At 43.6% G+C, this 13,924-nt stretch overlaps 1 protein-coding gene across 4 annotated transcripts in view; it reads left to right on the top strand.

Annotated features, from left to right (window-relative positions):
- PTPRC (protein tyrosine phosphatase receptor type C) overlaps window positions 1-13,924 on the top strand; it is a 178,696-nt gene that overhangs the window by 54,438 nt on the left and 110,334 nt on the right. The window contains exon 1 of one of the 4 annotated variants that reach the window (XM_038745371.1): window positions 8,408-8,546. The exons of the other annotated variants lie outside the window; for them this stretch is intronic. The gene's annotated coding sequence lies outside the window, so the exon portion shown is untranslated. Of the gene's footprint in view, window positions 1-8,407; window positions 8,547-13,924 lie in introns of those variants that run through there. 4 annotated transcript variants of the gene reach the window in all.

Below are 13,924 nucleotides of genomic sequence, written 5' to 3'. Positions count from 1 at the left end.
GCTTGGGTGGATAGCTTAACATAATAATAATAATAATAGTCCTGGAAGGAACACTTTTTTTATAGTATTTGTTAAGCAATTACTAGGTGTCAAGCACTGTTCTAAGCTCTAGGGTAGATGCAAGTTAATCAGGCCTTTTACAGTCTCTGTCCCACATGGAGCCAAGAGTCTAGGTGTAAGAGATAGAACAGGTATTGAATCCTCATTTCATAGTTGAGAAAACTGAGGCACAGAGAAGGTAATTGACTCACCCAAGGTCATAGAGCAGACAAGAGGTGGAGTCAGGATTAGAACCTAGATCTTCTGGCTCTCAGGCCAGTGCTTTATCCACTAGGCAACACTGCTTCTCAAGAATCCTTGGACTAGTCAACCTTTCAAGGAAGACTATAGGCTGTACATCAAGGGCATGAGTCCAGTTCTTAAAAGAAGACTTGGGATGTCAGAGTGTCAACCAGATTCTTGGGTATTTCACCCCAAGAAGTGGGAAGAGCACCCTTAACCACTGTTCAGTCATTCATTCAATCATATTTATTAAACGCTTACTGTGTGCAGAGCACTGTACTAAGTGCTTGGAAAGTACAATTCGGCAACATATACAGTCCCTAACCAACAACGGGCTCACAGTCTAGAAGCGGGAGACTGACAGCAAAACAAAACAAATAGACAAGTTCTCCAGTAGACACAGTAGACACTGTTCTCCTCTCCCCAGCCCTTTCCCCCGCCCCACCCAGGAATTCTGGCCGAACCCAGGAGATTTTTTTATGGTATATAATAATAATAATAATAATGCTGGTATTTGTTAAGCGCTTACTATGTGCCAAGCACTGTTCTAAGCGCTGGGGGAGATACAAGGTAATCAAATTGTCCCACATGGGGCTTACAGTCTTCATTCCCATTTTCCAGATGAGGGAACTGAGGCCCAGAGAAGTGAAGTGACTTGCCCAAGGTCACACAGCAGACATGTAGTGTAGCCGGGATTCGAACCCATGACCTCGGACTCCAAAGCCCGGGCTCTTTCCACTGAGCCACGCTGCTTCCCAGCGTGTATCTGTTAAGCACATATTATGTGCCAGTCTGTGTACTAAGTGCTGGGTAGATCCAAGGTAATCAGGTTGGATATAGCCCCTGTCCCACATGGGGCTCAGAGTCTCAATCCCCATTGGACAGATGGGGTAACTGAGGCACAGAGAAGTGACTTGCCCAAGGTCACACAGCAGACAAGTGGCAGGGTCAGGATTAAGAACCCAAATCCTCTGATTCCCAGGCCCTTGCTCTATCCACCAGGCCACGGTGATTCCCACTAGAGCATGCTGGTTTGAACCTGAGACAATAGCCTGGGGGACTGAGGGCTCAGGGATAAAGGATCCTGAACCATACTGAGAGCAGAACTGTATAAACAGGAAATCAATAGAGGCACAAACAATCAATCAGTCAATCATATTTATTGAATGCTATGGTGTGCAGAGCACTGTTCTGAGTGATTGGGAGAGAGGGAAGCAACATGACCTAGGGGAAAGAGTACAGGCCTGAGAATCAGAGCATTTGGGTTCTAATGCTGACTCTGCCACTTGCTTGCTTTGTGACTTTGGGCAAGTTACTTAATTTCTCTGCACTTCAGTTTCCTCATCTGTAAAATGGGGATTAAGATTCTGAGTCCTATGTAGGACAGGGACTGTGTCCAACCTGATTATCTTGTATCTACCCCAGCTCTTAGTACAGTGCCGGGCACATAGTAAGCATTTTAAAAATACTATTATTATTATTATTATCATTATTACAACAGAGTTGATAGACACATCCCCTGCCCACAATGAGCTTACATTCATTCAATCGTATTTATTGAGCGCTTACTGTGTGCAGAGCTAGAGAGTAACATGTGCATAAAATAGAGCAATTTCTGGCTGAAAAATGCTCCTGATCCCCTCTTTCCCCCATTCCCTGGCCTCAGCTCGGCCATGCTCCGTCTCATTTAGTTCTCTGAAAGCTTGTTCCATCTAGATCAGTTACCTCATCTGTAAAATGGGGATTAAGACTGTGAGCCCCCCGTGGGACAACCTGATCACCTTGTAACCTCCCCAGTGCTTAGAACAGTGTTTTGCACATAGTAAGCACTTAATAAATGCCATCATCATCATCATCATCATCATCATGTGTGAACATAGGGGGTCAGCAATTGGACCACTGGGGAGATCCCAGTGTGATGAAGTGAAAAGAGGACCAGTCGGGAAGCTGGAGGGCCTGAGTTCAGGTCCCAGATTTACAACTGGCTGGCTGATGACCTTGGGCAAGACACTTAACCTCTCTGATCTCATTCTCCTCATCTGGAAAGTTGGGATAATAATTCCCGGCTTTCCCCTACCCCAAAGGGACGGTGTCAGAAAAAAAATGAGATGAGTCAACGTGCTTTGGTGATAAAAATGCTGTATAGAATCAAAGCTATTGATGATGACTGATTCCAAGGAGGCATTTTCACGGGTGCTCTCACTGGAAATCTGACCAAATGATATCTTGTCGGCACAGGGAATCCGTGTATGCTTGTATCCAAACTGAACTTTCCTGAAGAAGCTTGGTTTAATGAAAGATAATGGGCCAGAGAGTCAGAGGAATAGCTTCTAATGCCTTCTCTGCCACTTGTCCGCCTTGTGATCTTGGGCAGGTCATTTAACATCTCTGAGCCTCAGTTACTTCACCTGTAAAATGGGGATTAAGACTGTGAATCCTACATGGGTCATAGACCATACCCAAGCTGATTAGCTTGTATCTGTCTACCCCAGTGCTTAGTATAGTGCCTGGTACATAGTAGGTGCTGAACGAATGTTGTAAAAAAAAAAAAAAAAAAAAAACCCCAGTTCTCACTCCAATTTAGACTGTGAGACCCTAATAGGACAGGGACCACCTTGTATCTAGTTTATGTGATAAACTAGACTGCTGTCACCTTATCATTTTAGCCTGTTTTTATTCAGGAAATGACACTGACTTTCACATGTTTAAAGCTCCAGGTCTTCAGTTTTGGGGGGACTTTAGACAAAGGTTTGCTCTCTGTTAATGAAAAAATTAAATAGTGATGATTGGTTTATAGAAATGGTTATGGTGAAACAAACACATTTATTCTCCCGGTAGTATCCCAAAGCAACTGACTTTTTCAGAGCTGGCCTTTTTGTGGCAATCAGAAACACGATTATAAATTTACTGAGCCCCCAGTGTAGAGTTCTTTGCTATCATCTTGGGAACTGGGAGTTTGGGGGTAATTAGAGCATAAAATCAGATCTTCTGCGATGAGATGACCCCAGGGGCTTTATCAAAGTCATTTTTTTTTCCATAATGACAGTATATTTTGGTAAAAATGAAATTAATTCTTCACTTTAAACAGTCCTGAATTAAGTCAGTTTTAGAGTGTGAATGCTTTTGTTGAAACAGGTAACCTGCCTCCTCTCCCTTTTCCAGTGCCTTGTCCCTTCCCCAGAAAGATGGACAATAGCTAACTTCCCCACTCAGCCCCAGGCAGAGTGAAAAGGATTGGGTCTTGCAGCAGGTCATCTACTTTAAATAATAATAATAATAATAATAATAATAATAATGGCATTTATTAAGCGCTTACTATGTGCAAAGCACTGTTCTAAGCGCTGGGGAGGTTACAAGGTGATTGGTGCCATGGGGACACCCAGAGGCCCTGGTCTGGCACTTTGCCCTAGAAAAGGTGAAATAGTTTCAACTTTTTCTAGGGAGTTTGGTTTGCTGGAACTGAATCTTAGAGCCCTTATTCCTTTTTGAGACTTAAAAAGGAATGTTTATGCTTGCTATGTTTATGTTATCTTCCCTAACTTAAATTATGAGCTTGATGAGCTTTGATGTGTGGTTGCCTATACCTAGGATAGTGCTTGGCACAATGTAGTGCATTGTAGTAAAGAATTGGGATGATATACCTAGACTATAAAGTCGTTGTGAGCAGGGAACATGTCTACTAACTCTGTTGTATTGTGCACTCCCAACTGCTCTGCACACAGTAAACAATATCATTGATGATAATATACCCTTTAAAAAGCATTTATATACATTTATATAAAGTGTGTTAAGAAATCTGAGTTCATTAATTTAATCAATCATATTTATTGAGTGCTTACTGTGTGCAGAGCACTGTACTAAGCGTTTGGGAAGTACAAGTCGGCAACATATAGAGATGATCCCTACCCAACAACGGGAGTTGCATACTCCGTTAAAGAAAATCAGTTCATCAACCATTGGAATTTATTGAGCGCATATGGTCTGTAGAACACTGTACTAATAAACTAGTTTCTGACCACCTCCTTTTATATGTTCATATCTGCTCAAATATTTTCACAGATGTTAGAATGCACATACTTTGTCCATTCAATTATTCATTTTTATTACCATTGCTATTTATTTTTATTAACTGCTCAACATTAACCCAAGCACTTATCCTAGCCTGCCTTCAGCGTGGTTCAGTGGAAAGAGCACGGGCTCTGGAGTCAGAGGTCAAGGGTTCAAATCCTGGCTCCGCCAATTGTCAGCTGTGGGACTTTGGGCAAGTCACTTAACTTCTCTGAGCCTCAGTTACCTCATCTGTAAAATGGGGATTAAGACTGTAGCCCCCATGAGATAACCTGATCACCTTGTAGCCTCCCCAGCACTTAGAACAGTACTTTGCACATAGTAAGTGCTTAATAAATACCATTATTATTATTACTATTATTATTTACTGCATCAGCTTCCTTACTGACTTCCTGCTTCCTGTTTCTCCCCACTTCAATCCATACTTCACTCTGCCACCTGGATCTTTTTTCTACAGAACCATTCAATCCGTGTTTCTCCACTCCACAAGAGCCTCCAGCGGTTGCCCAACTACCTCTGTGTCAAACAGAAACTCCTTACCATTGGCTTGTTCGAGCTAGCCCACACAACTTGTTCCTCTAATGCCAGCCTACTCACTATACCTCTATCTCATCTACCTCATCGCCAACCTCTTGCCCATGTCCTGTTTCTGGCTTGGGACACCCTCACATTTCACATCTGACAAACGATCACTCTTCCCACTTAGTAAAACCACATCTCCTCTGAGAGGCCTTCCCTGACTAAACCCTCATTTCCTCTTCTCCCATTCTCTTCTGCATCACCCTTGCACTTGTATTTCCTCTCTTTGTTCACCCCACCCTCAGCCCCGCAGCACTTAAGCACATAACCAGAATTTATTTATTTATATTAATGCCTTTTTCCCCCTCTGGTCTGTAAGCCCACTGTGGGCAGGGAATGTGTCTTCCAACTCTGTTATATTGTGCTTGCCCAAGCTGTGTGCATAGGAAGCCCTCAATAAATATGATTGATTAATTGATTGATTGATTGATTGGTTGATTGTTACTGTAGATCAGAGTTGGCCACCTTCTCCTGCAGAAGAGCCAACAACAAACATTTGAACATTCAGTGCACAAACAGCTAATAATGTGAATTAAACACGTATTAAATTAACTTCAAGGTAGTGTACTTTATCTTGGAAGTGTAATTCTGGAATAATGGAGGGAGAGAGTTGGATGTGGAAGAGATGAATCAATCATTGATATCGAGCACTTACTGTGGGCAGAGCACTGTAGTAAGCCTCTGGGAGGGTGCAATATGCCAGAGGTGGTTGAAGCAGTGAAGCAGCATGGTCTAATGGAAATCATGAGCTTGGGAGTCAGATGATCTGGGTTCTAATTCTGGTGTCACCATTTGTATACTGTGTGACCTTGGACAAATCACTTAACTTTTCTGGGACTCATTCATTCATTCATTCATTCATTCATTCATTCATTCATATTTATTGAGCGCTTACTGTGTGCAGAGGACTGTACGAAGTGCTTGGAAAGTACAATTCAGCAACAGATAGAGACAATCCCTACCCAACAACGGGCTCACAGTCTAGAAGAGGGAGACAGACAACAAAGAAAAACAAGTCAGGCATCAATACCATCAAAATAGATAAATACAATTATAGATATGTACACATCATTAATAAAATAGAGTAATAAATATGTATATTTATTAAATATAAATATGTATACACAAGTGCTGTGGGGCAGGGAAGGGGGTAGGGCAGAGGGAGGGAGTAGGGGTGATGGGGAGGGGAGGAGGAGCAGAGGAAAAGGGGAGCTCAGTCTGGGAAGGCCTCCTGGAGTAAATGAGCTCTCAGTAGGGCTTTGAAGAGGAGAAGAGAGCTCCTTTGGCAGATGTGAGGAGGGAGGGCATTCCAGGCCAGAGATAGGACGTGGGCCAGGGGTCGATGGTGGGACAGGCGAGAACGAGGCACAGTGAGGAGGTTAGTGGCAGAGGAGTGGAGTGTGCGGGCTGGGCTGGAGAAGGAGAGAAGGGAGGTGAGGTAGGAGGGGGCAAAGTGATGGAGAGCTCTTCACTATTGGTAGTGAGGAGTTTTTGCTTCATGTGAAGGTTGATTTGGCAACCACTGGAGATTTTTAAGGAGGGGAGTGACATGCCCAGAGCGTTTCTGTAGAAAGATTATCTGAGCAGCAGAGTGAAGTATAGACTGAAGCGGGAGAGACAGGAGGATGGGAGATCAGTAAGGATGTTGATACAGTAATCCAGTCGGGTTATGATTAGAGATTATACCAACAAGGTAGCAGTTTGGATGGAGAGGAAAGGGCGGATCTTGGCGATGTTGTGGAGGTGAGACCAGCAGTTTTGGTGATGGATTGGATGTGTGGGGTGAATGAGAGAGCGGAGTCAAGATTAGTACCAAGGTTGCGGGCTTTTGAGACAGGAAGGATGGTAGTGCCGTCCGCAGTGACGGGAAAGTCAGGGAGAGGACAGGGTTTGGGAGGGAAGATAAGGAGCTCAGTCTTGGACATGTTGAGTTTTAGGTGGTGGAAGGACATCCAGGTGGAGATGTCCTGAAGGCCGAGGAGATATGAGCCTGGAGGGAGGGAGAGAGAACAGGGGAGGAGATTTAGATTTGGGTGTCATCTGTGTAGAGATTATAGTTGAAACCGTGGGAGCAAATGAGTTCTCCAAGGGAGTGAATGTAGATGGAGAACAGAAGGGGACCAAGAACTGACCCTTGAGGAACCCCTACAGTTAGGGGATGGGAGAGGGAGGAGGAGCCCACAAAGGAGACCGAGAATGTACATCCAGAGAGATGAGAGGAGAACCAGGAGAGGATGGAGTCTGTGAAGCGAAGGTTGGATATTGTGTTGAGGAGAAGGGGATGGTCCACAGTGTCAAAGGCAGCTGAGAGGTCGAGGAGGATTAGGATAGAGTAGGAGCCATTGGATTTGGCAAGAAGGAGGTCATTGGTGATCTTTAAGAGGGCAGTTTCGGTGGAGTGGAAGGGATGGAAGCCAAATTAGAGGGGGTCCAGGAGAGAGTTGGAGTTGAGAAATTTGAGGCAGCGAGTGTAGATGACTCGCTCTAGGAATTTGGAAAGGAAGGGTAGGAGGGAGATAGGGCAATAACTGGAAGGGGCAGTGGGGTCGAGAGGGTTTTTTTTAGGATGGGGAGACATGGGCATGACTCAGTTACCTCATCCCCCTGTAAAATGGGGATTAAGACGGTGAGCCCTATGTGAGACAGGGACTGTTTTCAACCTGATTATCTTGTATCTATCCCAGTGCTTAGTAAAATCTTGGCACACAGTGAGCACCTAACAAGTACCACTTAAAAAAGAGCTTACAGTGTAGAGGGAGAGACAGGTATTACTATAAATAAATGACTTATAATGAATAATTTATAGATATGTACATAAGTACTGTGGAGCTGAGGGTGGGGTGAATACCAGATTCCCAAAGGGTACAGATCCAAGTGCAAGAGATGGGAAGGGATAAAAAAAGGGTGGCAATAATAACCAGTTTATTCAGTCATTCACTGTCATACTTATTGAGTGCATACTGTGTGCAAAGCATTGTACTGAGCGCTTGGAAGAGTACAATGTAACAACAAACAGATCTATCCCTCCCCACAATGAGTTCACAATCTAGAGGGGGAGTTTATTTTTTCTCTCTATTTGGGAAAGCACCAGAGTGGGGCAGTCGCTGCAGAGAACCACTTTGACACGTTATGCAAACATGTTAAAGGGTAAGTGTTATTCTTGACTCCCTTTATTGAGGTAACACCTTTTCTGGTACTTAGCTGGAGGGGAAGAAGTGTTAGCATGGGGACAGGGGTGGGGAGATGAAGATGAAGAAACACAGGTGGAACTGAATACATTTTGGAAGGAGAAAACCTCCAGGTGTAGCTTGTAACAGATGATGGGGTTGAAGGAAGGCAGCTGCTGTCAATTTAATGCCTCCTTTTTCCCGGGAAAGAGGAAGAGCTAGCCCTATGCTTGCTTTCCCTGCTGGCTCTTAGCTCCTCACACCCTGGTTTAGTGTTCTGTGGGAGGCTGGCAGCAGTGGCAGAAGAGCCATTAAAGCGATTTTGGAGTTCTCAGATACCCTGCTGCTTAACTCAGCTGTAGGGGACCTAGCCTGAGTGGAGAACAGGACCAGTTCTTGCAGCAACCAGCATGGGGTGACTCTTGCCTTCTGCCCAAACATCCAAGGCAGGTGAGTGGTCCATTTTGCTCTAGACTATAAGCTTGCTGTAGGTAGGGAATGTGTCTGTTGATTGTTGTACTCTCCCACGCTCTTGGTACAGTGTTCTATGCACAGTGAGTGCTCAATATAGTCAATTGATTGACTGACTTTGCTGACCTTGGTGCTGCTGCTTGAGGATAATGGCAGGAGGGGGGCAGTTCACCCTCAGGGAAGGGGATAGATCACTTCCTCAGGGGCCAGTGAGGAAAGAAAACAGCTGGAACTTGCCCTACAATCTGATGATGATAGTATTTAAGTGCTTACTATGTGCCAGGAACTGTAGTAAGCTCTGGGGTGGATACAAGCAAATCTAGTTGGACCCAGTCTCTGCCCCATGTGGGGCTTCCAGTCTCAATCCCCATTTTACAGATGAGGTGACTAAGGCACAAAGAAGTGACATGACTTGCCCAGGGTCACACAGCACATATGTGGGGGAGCTGGGATTAGAACCCATGACCTTCTGACTCCCAGAAACTCTGGGAGTTTCTATGAAAACTCTGCTGGTCTCTAGCCTGTAGGTTCACCGTGGGCAGGGAACATGTCTACCAACTCCTTCATATTCTACTCTCTCAAGTGCTTAGAACCAGTGCTCTGCACACAGGAAGTACTCAGTAAATGCCACTGATTGATCCGGATTGGCCAGCCTGCCTCTTGCCAATAGAGGGTAAAGAGTGGGACTGCCTTCTTGTTTCTTCAGTAGCCCCTTTCAGCTCAAAGGGAGGGACAGGCCAGCTCCTCTCTGTTACCTCAATTTAGATGACGAATCCAACAGTATCACCTTCATGGGGCCATCTCTCACTGACTGGGAACCTAGGCTTGAGAATCACAACTGTTTCTGATCATAATAATAATGGTATTTGTTAAGCACTTACTATGTGCAAAGCACTGTTCTAAGCACTGGGGTAGATACAAGGTAATCAGGTTGTCCCATTTGGGGCTCAGAGTTTTAATCCCCATTTTACAGATGAGGTAATTGAGGCACAGATAAGTTAAGCAGCTTGCCCAAAATCACACAGGAGACAAGTGAAACAGCATGGACTTTGGAGTCAGAGGTCATGGGTTCAAATCCCAGCTCCGCCAATTGTCAGCTGTGTGACTTTGGGCAAGTCACTTCACTTCTCTGTGCCTCAGTTCCCTCATCTGGAAAATGGGGATTAAGGCTGTGAGCCCCCTGTGGGACAACCTGATCACCTTGTAACCTCCCCAGCGCTTAGAACAGTGCTTTGCACATAGTAAGCGCTCAATAAATGAAAAAAAAAAGCAGTGGAGTTCACAATTAGAACCCATAACCTCTGACTCTCAAGCCCAGGCTCTTTCCACTAAGCTATGCTGCTTATACAACCTCCATCCAGAAACAGAGTTCCCTCAAAACATAATGGGATATCATGTCTGAGCCTAATCCCAGAAAGATCATTTTTGTGTGTAATACAAGACTCTTAAAGACATTTAAAAATGCCATTTGAACATAAGAATTTGCCAATATGTGCAAATTCAGGTGATCATTAACCATAATGTTCTTAACTATGCAGTATTCTCAATTTTCTGGGTTAGCCTTTGATGGCAAGGAAATGAAAACCTGGAAAGAGCAAATAACGCCTCCCGGGCTTTGGTTGCTGGTTTTTTCAGCTCAGGCTTACCGCTGTATCAGCTATTTGGGAAGCACGCCAGAGAAAAGCCAGCTGTAGCTTCAGATTATAGGTTCCCAACCTCTGCTCTAGATGTGGATATGTGTTAAGTCTGCTCAAAACATAATCTTACATCTGCTCATAAGGAGCTTAGAGGGTATGCTCCTTGTGGGCAGGAAATGTCTTCTCTATCATAATAATAATAATGATGGCATTTATTAAGCGCTTACTATGTTCAAGCACTGTTCTAAGCGCTGGGGAGGTTACAAGGTGATCAGGTTGTCCCACCTGGGGCTCACAGTCAATCGCCATTTTACAGAAGGGGTAACTGAGGCCAGAGAAGTGAAGTGACTTACCCAAAGTCACACAGCTGACAAGTGGTGGAGCTGGGATTTGAACCCATGACCTCTGACTCCAAAGCCCATGTTCTTTCCACTAAGCCACACTGCTTCATACTTTCCCAAAAACGTAATTTGGTGCATTGGACCCAGTGGGTGCTCAGTAAATATTAGCACTAAATTTTATATTTATTTGTATATCTCACTACTTAAATGGCGTTTCAGAAAGTAAGCAAATTTCAGCCAATAGATGGGGCAACTTTAGAAGAACTTCATGCAAGGCAACTGGATAGAAATTAATAGAATGCTTTTTAGCAGGCTTAAATGAAGTTTCCTAACTTCAGTGTTAATGCAGAGAACCATCTAAAGAAGTTTCTTTAAGTAATTTCCAAGTTTGAACAGGTCATTATCAAGGAAAACTAGTTCTGACGTAGTTGAAGAATTGTGACCTGGAAGTGAAATAAGAAAGTGGTCAAAGCCAGTGATGCTAAGACAGATAAAAATCATTATCATCATTTCTGAAATGTAGACATGCACTTTGAATTATTTATTTAGAATGTTTTGTGTCAGTTTGTATACTTGCCTCGAGACTTTGGATAAGCATAATGAATGTTGAATTAAGGAAAATGTTCATAGCTCTGGGATGAATCACTTGGTGGTGATTATGAGGAGTTGATAATATTGCCAAATTTAGTTTTCACCAAGATTGTTCAATAATACTAAAAACCAACTATCCCATGATGTTATTGCAACGGTGATTCCTAGAATGATAGCTAATTACACAGAATCATATAAGCCAGTTTTAAGGAGTTTGCTGTCTACTGAGGGAGACAGATAACTATTTATCTGGCATAATGGATAGAGTGTAGGCTTGAGAGTCAGAAGGTTATGGGTTCTAATCCCAGCCTGGCTCAGTGAAAAGGAGCACGGGCTTTGGAGTCAGAGGTCATGGGTTCAAATCCTGGCTGCGCCAATTGTCAGCTGTGCAACTTTGGGCAAGTCACTTCAGTTCTCTGGGCCTCAGTTACCTCATCTGTAAAATGGGGATTAAGACTGTGAGCCTCCTGTGGGACAAACTGATCACCTTGTAACCTCCCCAGTGCTTAGAACAGTGCTTTGCACACAGTAAGTGCTTAATAAATGCCATTATGATTATTATTATTATTCTGTGTGCCCCTGGGCAATCCACTTCACTTCTTGGTACCTGTTACCTCATCTGTAAAATGGGGATGAAGACTGAGCCCCACGTGGGACAGGGACTGTATCCAACCCGATTTGCTTGTATCCACCCCAGCAGTTAGTATAGCACATGGTAAGCACAGTTGTTATTGTTAATTATTATAATAGAGCATGCAAAATATATAAATACGTGATGGGGGAGTGTAACAATTTAAGAGCTTGGATGGGCCAGGAGGGCCAAGGTAGAAGATAGAGGATACAAAGTAGGGAGATTAGAGCTGATTTGCATATAGTCTCTTGGACTAGCTGTGATCTTAGAATGGCTTTGAAAATGGGGAAAAGTTGCGGTTCTGTAAAGTAGAATGGCCTAGTGGAAATAGCAGGGGCGTGGGTCTTCCCCTTACCTACTGTGTGACCTTGGGCAAGTCACTTAACTTCTCCTATAAAATGGAAATCCAATACCTGTCCTTCCTTACCTTCAGTTGTGAGCTCCAAGTGGAATGGGGGCTGTGTCCAACCTAATTACCTTGTATATACCCCAATGCTTAGCACAGAACATGGTAAGCACTTAACAAAGACCATTGTTCTTGTTGGCTATGAAGAATCATTCAGTCAATTAATGGTATTTATTGAGCACTTACTGTGTGCAGACCACTGTACTAAGTCATTGCAAGTTGGTAGATACAATTCTTGCCCATAAGGAGCTTATAATCTCCTGGGGAGAAAAGGAGGACATTCCAGGCAAAAGTGATGATGTCAGCAAGAGGTCTACATCAGGAGAGAGGAGAATGAGGCACAGTAAGAGTGGATTGTCATAAGAGGAATGGATATTGCCACCCGTGGGGTAGTAGGAGAAGAAAGTGAATAAATAAGAGGGAGAGAACTGATTTAATGCTCTAAGGCCAGTGGTCAAGAGGTTTTGGTTTTTTTTGCTTGATGCAGAGAGCAAAGGACAACCATTGGAAATTAAGCGCATTATGGGCTATAAATATGTCTACCAACTCTGTTATTGTAATCTCCCAAGTAAGAGCTTAGTACTCCCCAGCTCACTCTCCCTTCTGTGTCGTCTTTGTAGTGGATAGAGCATGGGCTTGGGAATCAAAGTCATGGGTTCTAATTCTGACTCCACTACTTGTCTCCTGTGTGAACTTGAGCAAGTCACTTCACTTCCTCTGTGCCTCAGTTCTGTAAATTAGGGATTGAGACATGAGCCCCACATGGGACAGGGACTGTGTCCAAATTGATTTGCTTATGTCCACCCCAGCACTTAGTACAGTGTCTGGCACGTAGTAGGTGCTTAACAAATACCATCATCAACATTATCATCACTTTCATCTGTGAACTTTGGACACTGATATTTGTCCCAGCCCCACTGCACTGCACCATGTACTTATCTTTACATTTTTTAAATTATTCACATAAATGTTGGTCTCCCCCTCTAGCCTGAAAGCTCTTTAAGGGCAGGGGACATAGCTGCTAATTCTGTTGTCGTGTACTCTCCCAAGCTCTTAGTACAGTGTGTGCACATAGTAAGTGCTAAGGTACACTGCTCTGATCAATAAATACCATTGATATTGTGCAATACAATGTTTTAGAAAAATCCTATAGATTTTTCCGAGATTTGACAATAGAGTGAAGTAGAGACTGGAGAGAGGAGAGGCTAAGTAGTCAAGCCAGGTTATAACAAGTCTCTCTGATAGGAAACTGGGAAAAGAGAACCCCAAAATCATAAATGAAAGTACATGGCAGAAACTAGTGGAAATGACAATGATGTATTTGGGAGTGTTCTTTCTGAGAGCACAAAGCTACTTGTGTCTTAATTAATTAAATTAAATTAAATGGAAAAGAAAATGGTGAAAAGAGGGAAACCAAAAGTCAGAAATGCAGGAGTCCTGCTGGAAACAGAAACAAGAGACAGCAGCTGCCCATTGAGCCATCAAAAAGTAGGTCTGCCTGGGTTGTGAGACAAGGTGATGTTCCCAAGCGATACAAGGGTTCCACTGTGACATCTAGAAGAGAAAGAAGTCTGGCTGTTTTGTTTTTTTCCTGCCCCAAAACAAAATGGATCCAGCCATCTTTGGGAGAATTCCCCAGAAAAATTGTTCCAATGGACCTCTCCCACACTAAGATCATCATTAGCATTCTAATAATAATAATTGTGGTTATTAATAATAATGTTGGTATTTGTTAAGCACTTACTATGTGC

The sequence above is a fragment of the Tachyglossus aculeatus genome, chromosome 4 (genome assembly GCF_015852505.1).
Source record: "Tachyglossus aculeatus isolate mTacAcu1 chromosome 4, mTacAcu1.pri, whole genome shotgun sequence".
Taxonomy (NCBI): domain Eukaryota; kingdom Metazoa; phylum Chordata; class Mammalia; order Monotremata; family Tachyglossidae; genus Tachyglossus; species Tachyglossus aculeatus.
Note: the sequence above shows the minus strand (reverse complement) of the source record. Positions and strands in the feature narration are given on the sequence as shown.